This window comes from Panthera leo, chromosome E2, assembly GCF_018350215.1.
Source record: "Panthera leo isolate Ple1 chromosome E2, P.leo_Ple1_pat1.1, whole genome shotgun sequence".
NCBI lineage: Eukaryota > Metazoa > Chordata > Mammalia > Carnivora > Felidae > Panthera > Panthera leo.
This window is the reverse complement of record NC_056693.1, coordinates 25,033,567-25,045,481: the sequence shown is the minus strand read 5'-3', so window position 1 is coordinate 25,045,481 and position 11,915 is coordinate 25,033,567.

The following is an 11,915-nucleotide window of genomic DNA, read 5'->3' as shown; positions in this document are numbered from 1 at the left end:
CTACTCAGGTTTTTTGGCCATAGCAAAGAAAACCATATTGAAGGAGAATAAAACCTTGTTGAGATCTGTTATTTCACTCAGTTGTGCTCTGCTTTTGTAGAGCACCTGTTTACAGAATAAGCATGTATAGTATCAACAGCACAAAGAGTCTTTTCAGTAACTTTATTGAAGTAATTCATAAGCCATTAAATCTACCTTTTTATAAAAGGTGTATGACTCAGTCGTTACCAGTATATTTCTAGAGTTTAAAACAACCAACACAGTCTAATTCCAGAACATTTTCATTGCCCTAGAAAAGAAACGCCAAGGGGTGCCTGGGGGGCTCAGTAGGTGAAGTGTCCAACTTCTCACATCATGATCATGGCTCGTGAGTTCGAACTCCGCATCTGGCTCTGTGCTGACAGCTCAGAGTCTGGAAACTGGGTTTCTGTGTCTCCCTCCCTGCCCCTCCCCTGCTTGCATTCTGTCTCTCAGAAGTGAATAAACATTTAAAAGAATTAAGAGACCCCAAATCCATTAGCAGTCACTCCCCATTCCATTCCCCACCTCCCATTTCTAAGGATTTGTCTGTTGGACATTTTATATAAAATGGAGTCAACAATATGTGGTCTTTTGTAACCTGTTCATTATGTTTTCAAGGTTTATCCCTGTCCTAGTACGTATCAGTTCATTTTTATTGCCAGTCTATTATATAGCTAGCAATACCACGCATTTGTTTTCACATTTATCAGTTGGTGGACATACGTTTTTTATTTCCACTTGAATAATGAATTATTTTAGATCTATACCCAGGAGTGGAATTGCTGGGTCACATGGTCTTTAATCTTTAGAAAAACTGCCAAATTTTTCCAAAAAGCCTGCACCATCTTATAGTCCTACCAGCAATATATGAGATTTCAATGTTTCCACATTAACTGCCAACACTTGTTAGTATCTGGCTTTATTATAGCCACCTTGGTAATGAAGCGGTTTTTGCCTTTGTCTAATGTCTAATGATGTTAGGCATCTTTTCATGTGCTTACTAGCTGTTTGATCTTTAGAGAAATGTATTCAAACCCTTTGCACCATACTTTATTCAGATTTTCTTAGTTTTTGTCTTTTTCTGTTCCAGGATATATTACATTTAGTCATGCCTTCGTAGGCTCCTCTTTACTGTGACACTTATCAGACTTGCTTTGTTTTTGATGACCAACACAATTTTGAGGAATCCTGATTAAGTTTTCTACAGAATGTCCCTTGATTACACGTGTAAAGTTGTTTCTTAAATCACTAGCTGTAGGAATGAATTAGTATAAAGAAAAACCTGTTTGCTCATAACACTTCTGACAGTACCTGGGGTTGGTGTGGACCCCCCAGGTTAAAGTCTCAGTCCCACAAGACTGCCCTTACCTCAGTGTCCATCATCAGTCCCAGGTTGTTGCCTGTACTTCTAACTGGTAATAAATTGGGTTACCCACAACTGCCACTTCAGGTTTGATAATTTGCTACACTCATAGAAAACACTAAAGGATATATAGGTCAGTTACAAAGGATACAACTCAGGAGCTCCCAAAGGGAAGAGATGAATAGGGCAAGGGATGTGGAGTTTCCATGTCCTTTCTGAGCACATCACTCTCCCAGCACCTTGATGTGTTGTTCACCAATTTGAAGCTATCCGGAACCTGTCCTTTAGGATTTTTGCGGAGGTTCCATTACATAGGCATAATTGATTAAGTTCATTGGCCATTTATGGGTTTATTTTTGTTGTCTCATTCAACTTTTGTTTTAATGGGTCTCAAGATTGACAGATTTTTGGCTAAATTGTTTCCATTAAGAAGTACTTATTTTAAAAATTAATAACCTAAAACTGCCACGCACACACAAAACACGGGTCACAAAACATTCTCCTTTTCTTCTGAACATTTTATGATGCATTGTTATAATTAACCTTTTACAATTAAACTTGAATGGTGTCATGAAAGTAGTGGATCAGGAGGCAGCTGGGCAGCTGGAGCTGGCAAGGTCACAACTATGCCCAGAGAGCTCACAAGGCTAAAAGAATATTATCCCTGATACCTGCCACCCTAATCTTAATCAGTGGTGAAAGAATGGTCTCAGAACTGTGTCATCGGCCATTTGTGATTGGACTTAATCTTCAGCCTCTCTCTCAGGCTGGAGGTGGGACTGAAAGTTCCACCCCTGTAATCATGTGGTTGTTTCCTCTGGTAACCAGCTCCCAGCGTGTCCTACAAGAGTCATCTTATTAGCATAAACTCAGGTATGGTTGAAAGGATCTTATTATGAATAAAAAACACACTCCTCCCACTCCTAGGCACTCCTCCCACTCCTATCAGGAAATTCCAAGGGTTTTAAGAGCTCTATGCCAGGAACCAAGAATAAAGACCAAATGCGTGTATTTTTATTCTACCACAATCTCACAGTATTATCTCAGTGAAACACTTCAGCACACACTGCTGCCTGTTAAAACTCTGTAAAGGCACATGTGTAAAACTTGCTTCTAACAGACCTGCTTGCATGAATGAAACAGTCTAGTGTTCTTTCAGTGAAACATTGAGAAAGCTTGCTCCTACCATCTGCATACCATTTGCTTAGTTGTTGAATTCCAGTATACGTGTATAGTGGTAGCAGAACTATAAACACATGCCCACATGGGAAACAACTTTATCAACTAGCGTGGAGTACTAAGAATAGTTCCCTCTACCTTTAATTTTATAGATATCATTTCCAAAGTGACTTAGGTCAGCAACCTCACCCTCTCCAGGGAGACTGTTTATTATGTTTGTAACATACTTAAGTTTTGTTGTGCTCTGCATTTCATCCTATGAACAACCCCCACCACCTCCTAGATGAGTTTTTTAAATCTGCATACATTAAACATCATTGTACTATAAAGTTCAGTGTTTTGATAAATGCATTGTCATGTATCTACTATTACAATGTCAAACGGAATAGTGTGGCCACCCTAAAATAAATCCTGTGCTTCACCTATTCAACTGCCCCTCCCTGCTCCTGAACCCATGGCAACCACTTCTTACTGTTTGCTTTTCCAGAATTTCATATAATTGGAGTGAGCCAATTGTAACCTTTCCAGACTGAATTTCACTTAGCAATATCCATTTAAGATTCATGCAATATCTTTTTGTGGCTTGATAACTCATTTCTTATAATTGCCGAATAAGATTCTATTGTATGGATGTACCACAGTTTATCTTTTTTTTTCATTTTTTTAATGTTTTATTTTATTTACTTTTGAGAGAGAGAGAGGCAGAGTACAAGCAGGGGAGGGACAGAGAGAGAGAGGGAGACAAGGAATCCAAAGGCTCCAGGTTCTGAGCTATCAGCACAGAGCCTGACGCGGGGCTTGAACCTACAAACTGTGAGATCATGACCTGAGCTGAAGTCGGACACTTAAGTGACTGAGCCACCCAGGTGCCCCCAACAGTTTATCTTTTATTAAGACACTTGATTTGCAAAATCTTTTTCCCATTACATGGGCTGTCTTCACTTTCTTAATAGTGTCCTTTGAAGCACAAAGATTCTTAATTTTTAAGCCCAATTTATCTTTTTTTTTTCTTTTGTTACTTGTCCTTCTGAGCAGTATAAAGAATTTTAACTAAAATGTATAACACTGGAGTTGAAACCTTCAGTGTTTATTTTGGTATAGTAGCTACTGTTTTGCATACAACAGTCATCTGGTTCTGGTGAGTAGGAAGGACATTGTAGATACTGCCTGGTAACTGATATTTTACTTGGGAAGCCCACATGAAGTTACAGTTAACAATTGTATCAATTAGGGGCACCTGGGTGGCTCAGTGGGTTAAGCATCCGCTTTTGGCTCAGGTCATGATCTCACAGCTTGTGAGTTTGAGCCCCACCTTGAGCTCTGTGCTGACAGCTCGGAGCCTGGAGCCTGCTTCGGATTCTGGGTCTCCCTCTCTCTTTCTCTCTGCCCCTCCCCCGCTCATGCTCTATCTCTCTCTGTCTCTCAATAATAAACATTAAAATTTTTTTTTTAAAAACAATTGTATCAACTAGGTCTTGTGTATTTTTCCTCAAGTACTACTTATAGTACTCATTTTCTTGTCTCTCCTTGCCAACTCATTTACTTTGTCCATACAGAGTAAGTTAGATCTATAAACCTGGACTTTTTTGGCTTGCTATTTTGCAATTCTTATGTTCTTTCAGTGTCAAGTAAACACATTTATATTAATATAAATAGCTGGAGTTTGATTACAAAGAGATACATGTAATCTAATAATTACTCCAAAAGTCTTGTGATTAATTCATCTCCAGTTGCAAGGGATTTGATAAAATTCTGAAGCAGACTTAGTCTGGCACAGCCTTCTAGAGAACGTTGTATGATTCTTGTTTGTTTTTAATTTCTGAAAGTTCAGTTAAATCTCTGGCCAAAGTGAACCTATGGCCAGTACCCCCATGAGTCAGGCTAAAGAGAAGGACCTGAGGAAGCTCTTCAGCAGTGGAAGGTTGAGGACCTTCAATTAGTGGTGTATTTTACCAGTCTATGTGTGACCAGCTAATCCCCTCTTGTGATCTAAAAATTATTGGGGCGCCTGGGTGGCTCAGTTGGTTAAGCGTCCAACTTCGGCTCAGGTCATGATCTCGCGTCTGTGGGTTCGAGCCCCGCGTCGGTCTCTGTGCTGACAGCTCAGAGCCTGGAGCCTGTTTCAGATTCTATGCCTCCCTCTTCCTCTGACCCTCCCCTGTTCATGCTCACTCTCTGTCTCAAAAATAAATAAATGTTAAAAAAAAATTTAAAAATTATGTTTTCAGGGAAGCACATGATCATTAAAAAATGAGATGTGAAAAAATGAATAAACTGCTTTCCTCAAATACCATACTAATGAGACTATCAATACAAACAGATCAGTCTTTATTCTTCAAGACTTTTTTTGGGGGGCGCCTGGGTGGCTCAGTTGGTTAGGCGACCGACTTCGGCTCAGGTCATGATCTCACAGTTTGTGAGTTCCAGCCCCGCGTCGGGCTCTGTGCTGACAGCTCAGAGCCTGGAGCCTGCTTCAGATTCTGTGTCTCCCCCTCTCTCTGCCTCCTCCCCTGCTCACACTCTGTGTCTCTCTGTCTGTCAATAATAAATAAATGTTAATTTAAAAAAAAAAAGACTTTTTTTTTTAATACACATAGTACCAAACGTCCCATCTTTAGTCCTCTTCTCAGATACAGTCACTTTTACCATTTTTCATGTGTGTGTTTGTGCAAATGGGATACAACTTCTTTAACAACTTTTCTTTGGTCTTTTTATTCCTTTGCTATATTTGCATACTAATACATAATGGTCTATGTCTTCTTTTTAACGACCTCACAGTTCTGATGTTTGAATGAACCATCATCCAATTCTCTATTGGTAATGTTGACCTTAAAAATAGCCAGTTAAAATGAGTTTATTTGTGAAATAGCAGAAGAATGGCAATTCAGGACATGCAAGCTATGGCAAAACATAGGCAAGTCTGGAGAATAAAGGAGGAAAATGTTACTTTATAGAGAAAATGAGGAAGCTAGGAGGGGCTGCTTTGAACAAGTCTATTGGAGGAAAGCAAGACTTTAGGGTGGTGATGATTTCTCATTGGCTGAGTTGTGGTTAGTTTCTCACTAGCTGGGCTGTTGCTGGGCAAGGAGAAAATCCTCACTCTTGCTGGGGGCAGTAATGTGAACCTCTTGCTCAGGAATGTGAAGTAAGCTGTGACAGAAAGTTTCTGTATGAGAGGTCCCCATTCAGATTTCCTGACTCCATTTTTTTTTTTTTTTTTTTTAAGTAGGCTTCACACCCAACATAGAGCCCAACAGGGGGGCTTGAACTCAAGGACCCTGAGATCTAGACCTGAGCTGAGATCAAGAGTCAGCCACTTAACCAACTGTACCACTTAGGTGCCACTCTTGACTTCATTCTAAATGAGATTTTCCCTCATTACTTTTCACAATAGATATTTGGATTGCTTCCAATTATGTCTTATTGGAAGCAGTAATATGGATAATAACACCATAAATATGTCTTTGTGTATTTTTTTACATTTATTTATTTATTTAGAGAGTGTGCACAAGTGAAAGAGGCGCAGAGAGAGAGGGGGAGAGAGTCCCAAGCAGACTCCATGCTGTCAGCACAGAGCCTGATGTGGGGCTTGATCTCATGCACCAAGAGATGATAACCTGAGCCGAAATCAAGAGTCAGACGCTTAACCGACTGAGCCACCCAGGTGCTCATCTTTGTGCATTTGTACACAAACCACCGATTATAAAGTTAAGCTTCTAATGCATTGAATGCTGGCTCATAGTAAAACCTAAATAAATACTTATTTTTAAAAAGTTTGTTTGTTTGTTTGTTTGTTTGTTTATTTATTTATTTATTTATTTATTTTGAGAGTGAGAGAGCATTAGCAGAGGAAGGGTAGAGAGAGATGGGGGAGAGAATCAGTCTCTGCACCATGAGCACGGAGCCCGATGTGGTGCTCAAACTGACGAACTGTAAGATCATGACCTGAGCTGAAATCAAGAGTCAAATGCTTAACTGACTGAGCTACCCAGGCGCCCTTAAATAAATACTTATTGAACGAAAGGAGTGCCTCTTGACCTTCTGAATCTAATCTGGAAGATATGAAATAATGACTTAAAATCTCTGAAAAAGGACTCTAGAGAATAATATATCCCTCTTAGAACACTAGATTTGGAGGACAGAACCAAAATGAGTCTCTCAACCTCTTCAGTACCAAAGACCTCATGCTGAAATATTTTGCTTGCCAAACAAATTATGGTTACTTACATTTTTACTTTATTAAGGCACAATTTTCAGTCCTGAAAGGTATGATGTAACTCACAGTAGAACCAAAACCATAAAATGGGGATCTATATTTCAAGTGGTCTACTTAACTTTAGAAGTCACAAGATTCAGTCAAGGAGAATGCCTGAGAATGCCACTTCCTGAGACACTATAGATAATCCTTCAGTGAAATACCCAACTAAAGATGGCTCAGTGCCAAGCCTTATGAACTAATACTGATATCATTGAGAATTGGGCTTCCCTTATGCGCAATTGATTTCAGCTAGACTAAAGTCTCCAAGGCTTTGGCCTTGCTTAGGCACCTAAAAGCAAAATGAGGGTTGAGCTCTTTCTTTGAAGACATAGTTGATCTCTTGTTCCCAATGCTCTTAACGAGCAGGCTCTACAAACAAGACTCTATATGGGTAGCAGTGGCATGATAGACATGGTGACACTTCATCCCATTCTCTTTCTCACCATGTTGATCCAGGAATGTCTTATAGCTAAAGCTCCTTAAGTTCTAGGTCCTCTCTGGCTTGGTCCTAGACATTAGTCAGTAGCTAGATACCCAGAATTATTATCCTAGGAAAGACAGTATTGCATCTTCCCAATGTATCCCAATAATCCAGACATGTCCATTGTAGTGGTCCCATTACAGGAATTTATGCTTTGAATGTTTCATTTTTTGCTATCGAAGAGAAGAGATTCAACTATAGGTGAACCTATGTAGCTATAGGTTAGGCTCTTGTCACAGCTTATGTTGATGCAAAGTTCTAATACTTCAAGGATGGAGAAGCAGTAATCCACTGGCCAGCTATGCCTTCTCCTTTAGAAACTTTGACTCCTTATGATTAAAATGGCTTTGGTCTCAAAGAGTTTGTCCACAGAGTTTCCTTGTCATTCCTCATATTTACTCACAGAAGACTAATGACTACATTTCTTCAACACAAGATTCAGCAAACTAATATCTGGTCCACATAAAGTTCTTAGAATGCCTTTGCCAATGGTATACATATTTATCTGACCAAGACACTTCAAAACATAAGTACATAATGGTTGATTAACATTCTGCTAATACTGATCAGTACATACTTACATCTAAAACATTTTGTGATTGCAATTAACAAAGACACACCAGTCGTAAGAAGCAGTGAGACCCATCTTGTGTACAATATGTATACACTATCTTGTATCATTGAAAGTCCAAGAGTCTTGATCCATGGACAATCATGGCTCCAGGTGTCTGCCTAAGAAATTAGAGCTGGCACAAAAGAAATCAGCTTATAAAGAAGTAAAATCTCAGCACACAGGCTCCCCAGGATTCAGTATCCCCTTCTTTAAGGTCCTGAATTTGAACTCCCGATATAGTAGATCCACAGAGAGAAAGAACCTCCCTTTGTTATATCCACATAGACTAGATCCCTAGCCCAGCTAGTCAACATTATTTTGTTTGTTTGAAGAGGACACAAAATGCAGAGTATGTCAGGAGCATTAAAGGCTTATAAGCCTTTTCTATATTATAGCATTTTCTATATTTTGGCTACTTTCTTTCAATCTCCTCTCTTTAGGTTTTTATAAATAAAGTTTTATTGGAACACAGGCATACTCATTTTTTTTTTCATATTTTATATGGTACTTTTATGCTACAATGGCAGGGTTGACTAGTCACAACAGAGACCATATAGTCTATAAGGCCTAAAATATTTACTATCTGATCCTATACAGGAAAAGTTTGCCCAGTTCTGCCCCAAGAGACCTTCCTCACTCTCAGTTCTTGTGATTAGACCCAGTTTGAGTTAGGTTTTCTGTCATTTGACAACTGACTGAAGCCTGCCTGATACAAATCTATCTCCTGGCAGGGCCTAAAATACATGACCAGAACAGCAGCAATGGTCCTTTCCCATCAATGATGGATGGGACTGTATGTTCCTTTGACCAGAAGCTGCTACTTGTTTTCTGCCAACAGGATCAAATACTTGATATTGGGAGTTTCCCCCCCAAATCCCAGGTGTATGGTCACAATCTGATTAAGATTATATATATATATATATATATATATATATATATATATATATATATACAGTATACTTATAGTATTAAGATACTATACACACACACACACACAGTATAAAAGGATAAAGAATATACACATATATTTGGTGAGAGAGGAATAGTGTTGTGGACTAACAGGATTAACAAGATGGAAGCTTGCTGCCTTCATATGCCAGGTTGAGGATGGTGTCATAATAACCAACAAACTTCATGGAATGATTGATATGTGCCAATAGTTTACACGTGTTACATCATATGAAACCCACATCAACCCTGTAAAGTAGAAAATTATCTTGCCCCAGTTTACAGATAAGGAAAACACATTTCAGAGATATTAAGGGATTTCATAAAGGTTACATAGCCAATAGGTAATGAAGAGGGGATGCTAATTCAAGTCCAAACTTCAAGGACTTGCTCTTCTACCTGATGCTATACAACCAAGTCAGTAACCCTGTAAAAGCAACAATTCTTTCTCCATAATTTGAGCAAAAGTCCCGAGTGGGGCTCTCGTTGGCTTGTGTGGGACATATGCCATCCTTAAACCTGTCACTGGGGTCAGGGTTGCTGGGCTTGGGTTGCATCCCCAACCGTGATCCTGGGCAGGTGCGGGCGGGGGGGCATGTTCATCTAAATTACATGACCCAGACAATGCCAGTGCATGTCCATATAGAAAGGGCTTGGGAATGGAAGGTGATGGCATTTTATGTGTTTGAGAAACATCAGTTGTCCTCATTTGTTGGGGGTGGGCAGGGAGGTAGTGTTGCCTCTACTCTTGGCCTTGGTGCTTCTGTCCTTCTCCACTGTCATCTTTGACCAGTTGAAATGTTGGGAGGTCATCCCTAGAGTACCTTTTTTTTTTTTAATGTTTATTTATTTTTTTTGAGAGAGAGAGAGCAGCAGGGGACGGGCAGAGAGAGAGGGAGACAGAAGAAGACACAGAACCCAAAGCAGGCTACATGTTCTGAGCTCTCAGCACAGAGCCAGACGCGGGCCTCATCAAACTCATGATCCACGAGATCATGACCTGAGGCAAAGTCAGACACTTAACTGACTAAGCCACCCCGGCACCCCAATAGAGCACCTTTTCTGACAGACCAATGTGTATCTATTCAGGGATGGGAGTTGGAGGCAGCATCTGGACCTGAGGCACTCTGAATTAGGATCTCCACAATCTCTGAGGAAAGTCAGTTGTTAAACATCTCAGTTTCCTTTATTTTTATTTTTTTATTTTTTTTTTTAGATTTTATTTTTAAGCAATCCCTACACTCATTGTGGGGCTGGAATCCAGAAACCCGAGATCAAGAGTGACATGTTCCAGTGACTGAGCCAGCCAGGCATCCCTCAGTTTCCTTCTGATCAGGTCCTCAAAGCCAATCAAAATGTCAAAATAACCCCAAGGCTTATGAGGATGTACAGGAATGCACCAGAAAGAATCATCTGTAGGCTAAGAAACTTGTCCAGTGAGTAATAAAGAAAGAATGTCTACCACCCATCTCACCTCCCTCTATGCACAGGATCTCTAAATTGATAGAGTCATATAACTGGCATATGTCCAGGGGATCTGTTAAGTGTTACTGGGTACCAGACACTGTTTAGGAGCTGTATGGCCAGGTGTTTGACACTTTCATCTTATGAAGCTGAAATAGGAAGTTCAAGATGGGCTCGGCTGCTAATTTTGTGAGGGTTTGCTTTAAAACAAAACAAAACAAAACAAAACAAAAACTGCCTGTGGGGATCCTGTAGGTGACCAGCTCCCCCTGGTGCTTAAACAGGTTTTTATCTGGAAATCCCCGTTGAGGTCTTTATATTAGGGAAAGATTGCTGTGCTACAAGATTCAATACAAGAATGTTCCCTGAAAGATCATTCATGTTTGTGAGAAATTAGAAATTACCCGAATATGCCCCATTAAATTTTGTTACATCCACTCAATGCATCATATGTACTTGTTAAAACACAATGTTTTAAAGAATGCTTCATGACATGATGTTAAATATATAATAGCAAATGCATTCAATATGGTACTATTTAAAAAAATATGTGCTTTCAAAAGTGTTCTGACAGGAGGTACACAAAGTTGAAAATAATGGTTTTCTCTGTTTCACATTTATATATGTTTAAAGACATTTTTATTATGAAAATACTCACCTGAGTAGAATTATATAATGAACTGCTCTACATCCATTGCCCCAATTCATTATCAATATTTGGCCATCCTTGCTTCACCTGTTTTGTTTTTAAAAACTGACCTCTCAGGGCGCCTGGGTGGTTCAGTCGGTTGACTGTCAGACTCTTACTCAAGTCATGATCCCATGGCTCATGAGTTCAAGCCCCACATTCAGGCTCTCTGCTGTCAGCCTGGAGCCTGATTTGGAACCTCTGTCTCCCTGCCTTGCCCCTCCCTTGCTTGTGCTCTCTTTCAAAAATATTTAAAAAATGAACTTTCTCTTGAGGTATTTTATCTTACTTAAAAAAGATGTTTTTAATGTTTTTATTTATTTTTGAGAGAGACAGAGACAGAATGCGAGTGGGTTAGGGGCAGAGAGAGAGGGAGACATGGAATCCAAAGCAGGCTCCAGGCTCCTAGCTGTCGGCACAGAGTCCGACACAGGGCTCGAACTCACGAGCCATGAGATCATGTCCTGAGCCGAAGTCGGACGCTTAACTGACTGATCCACCCAGGAGCCCCACTTTTTAATATTTATTTATTTTTGAGAGAGAGAGAGAGAGAGAGAGAGAGCGCGCAGGGGAGAGGCAGAGGCAGGGGGGACAGAGGATCTGAAGTGGGCTCTGTGCTGACAGCAGAGAGCCCAATGTGGGGCTTGAACTCACAAACCGTGAGTTCACAGAGCCACCATCTCCTAAAAGCAAATATCAGATATCACTGGGTTTTATCCCTACATACTTCAACCTGCACCTTTATTTTATTTTTTTAACGTTTATTTATTTTTGAGAAAGAAGGGGTGGGGAGGGGGAGGGGGAGAGGGAGACACAAAATCTGAAGCAGGCTCCAGTCTCAGAGCTGTCAGCACAGAGCCTGACACAGGGCTTGAACCCACAAACAATGAGATCATGACC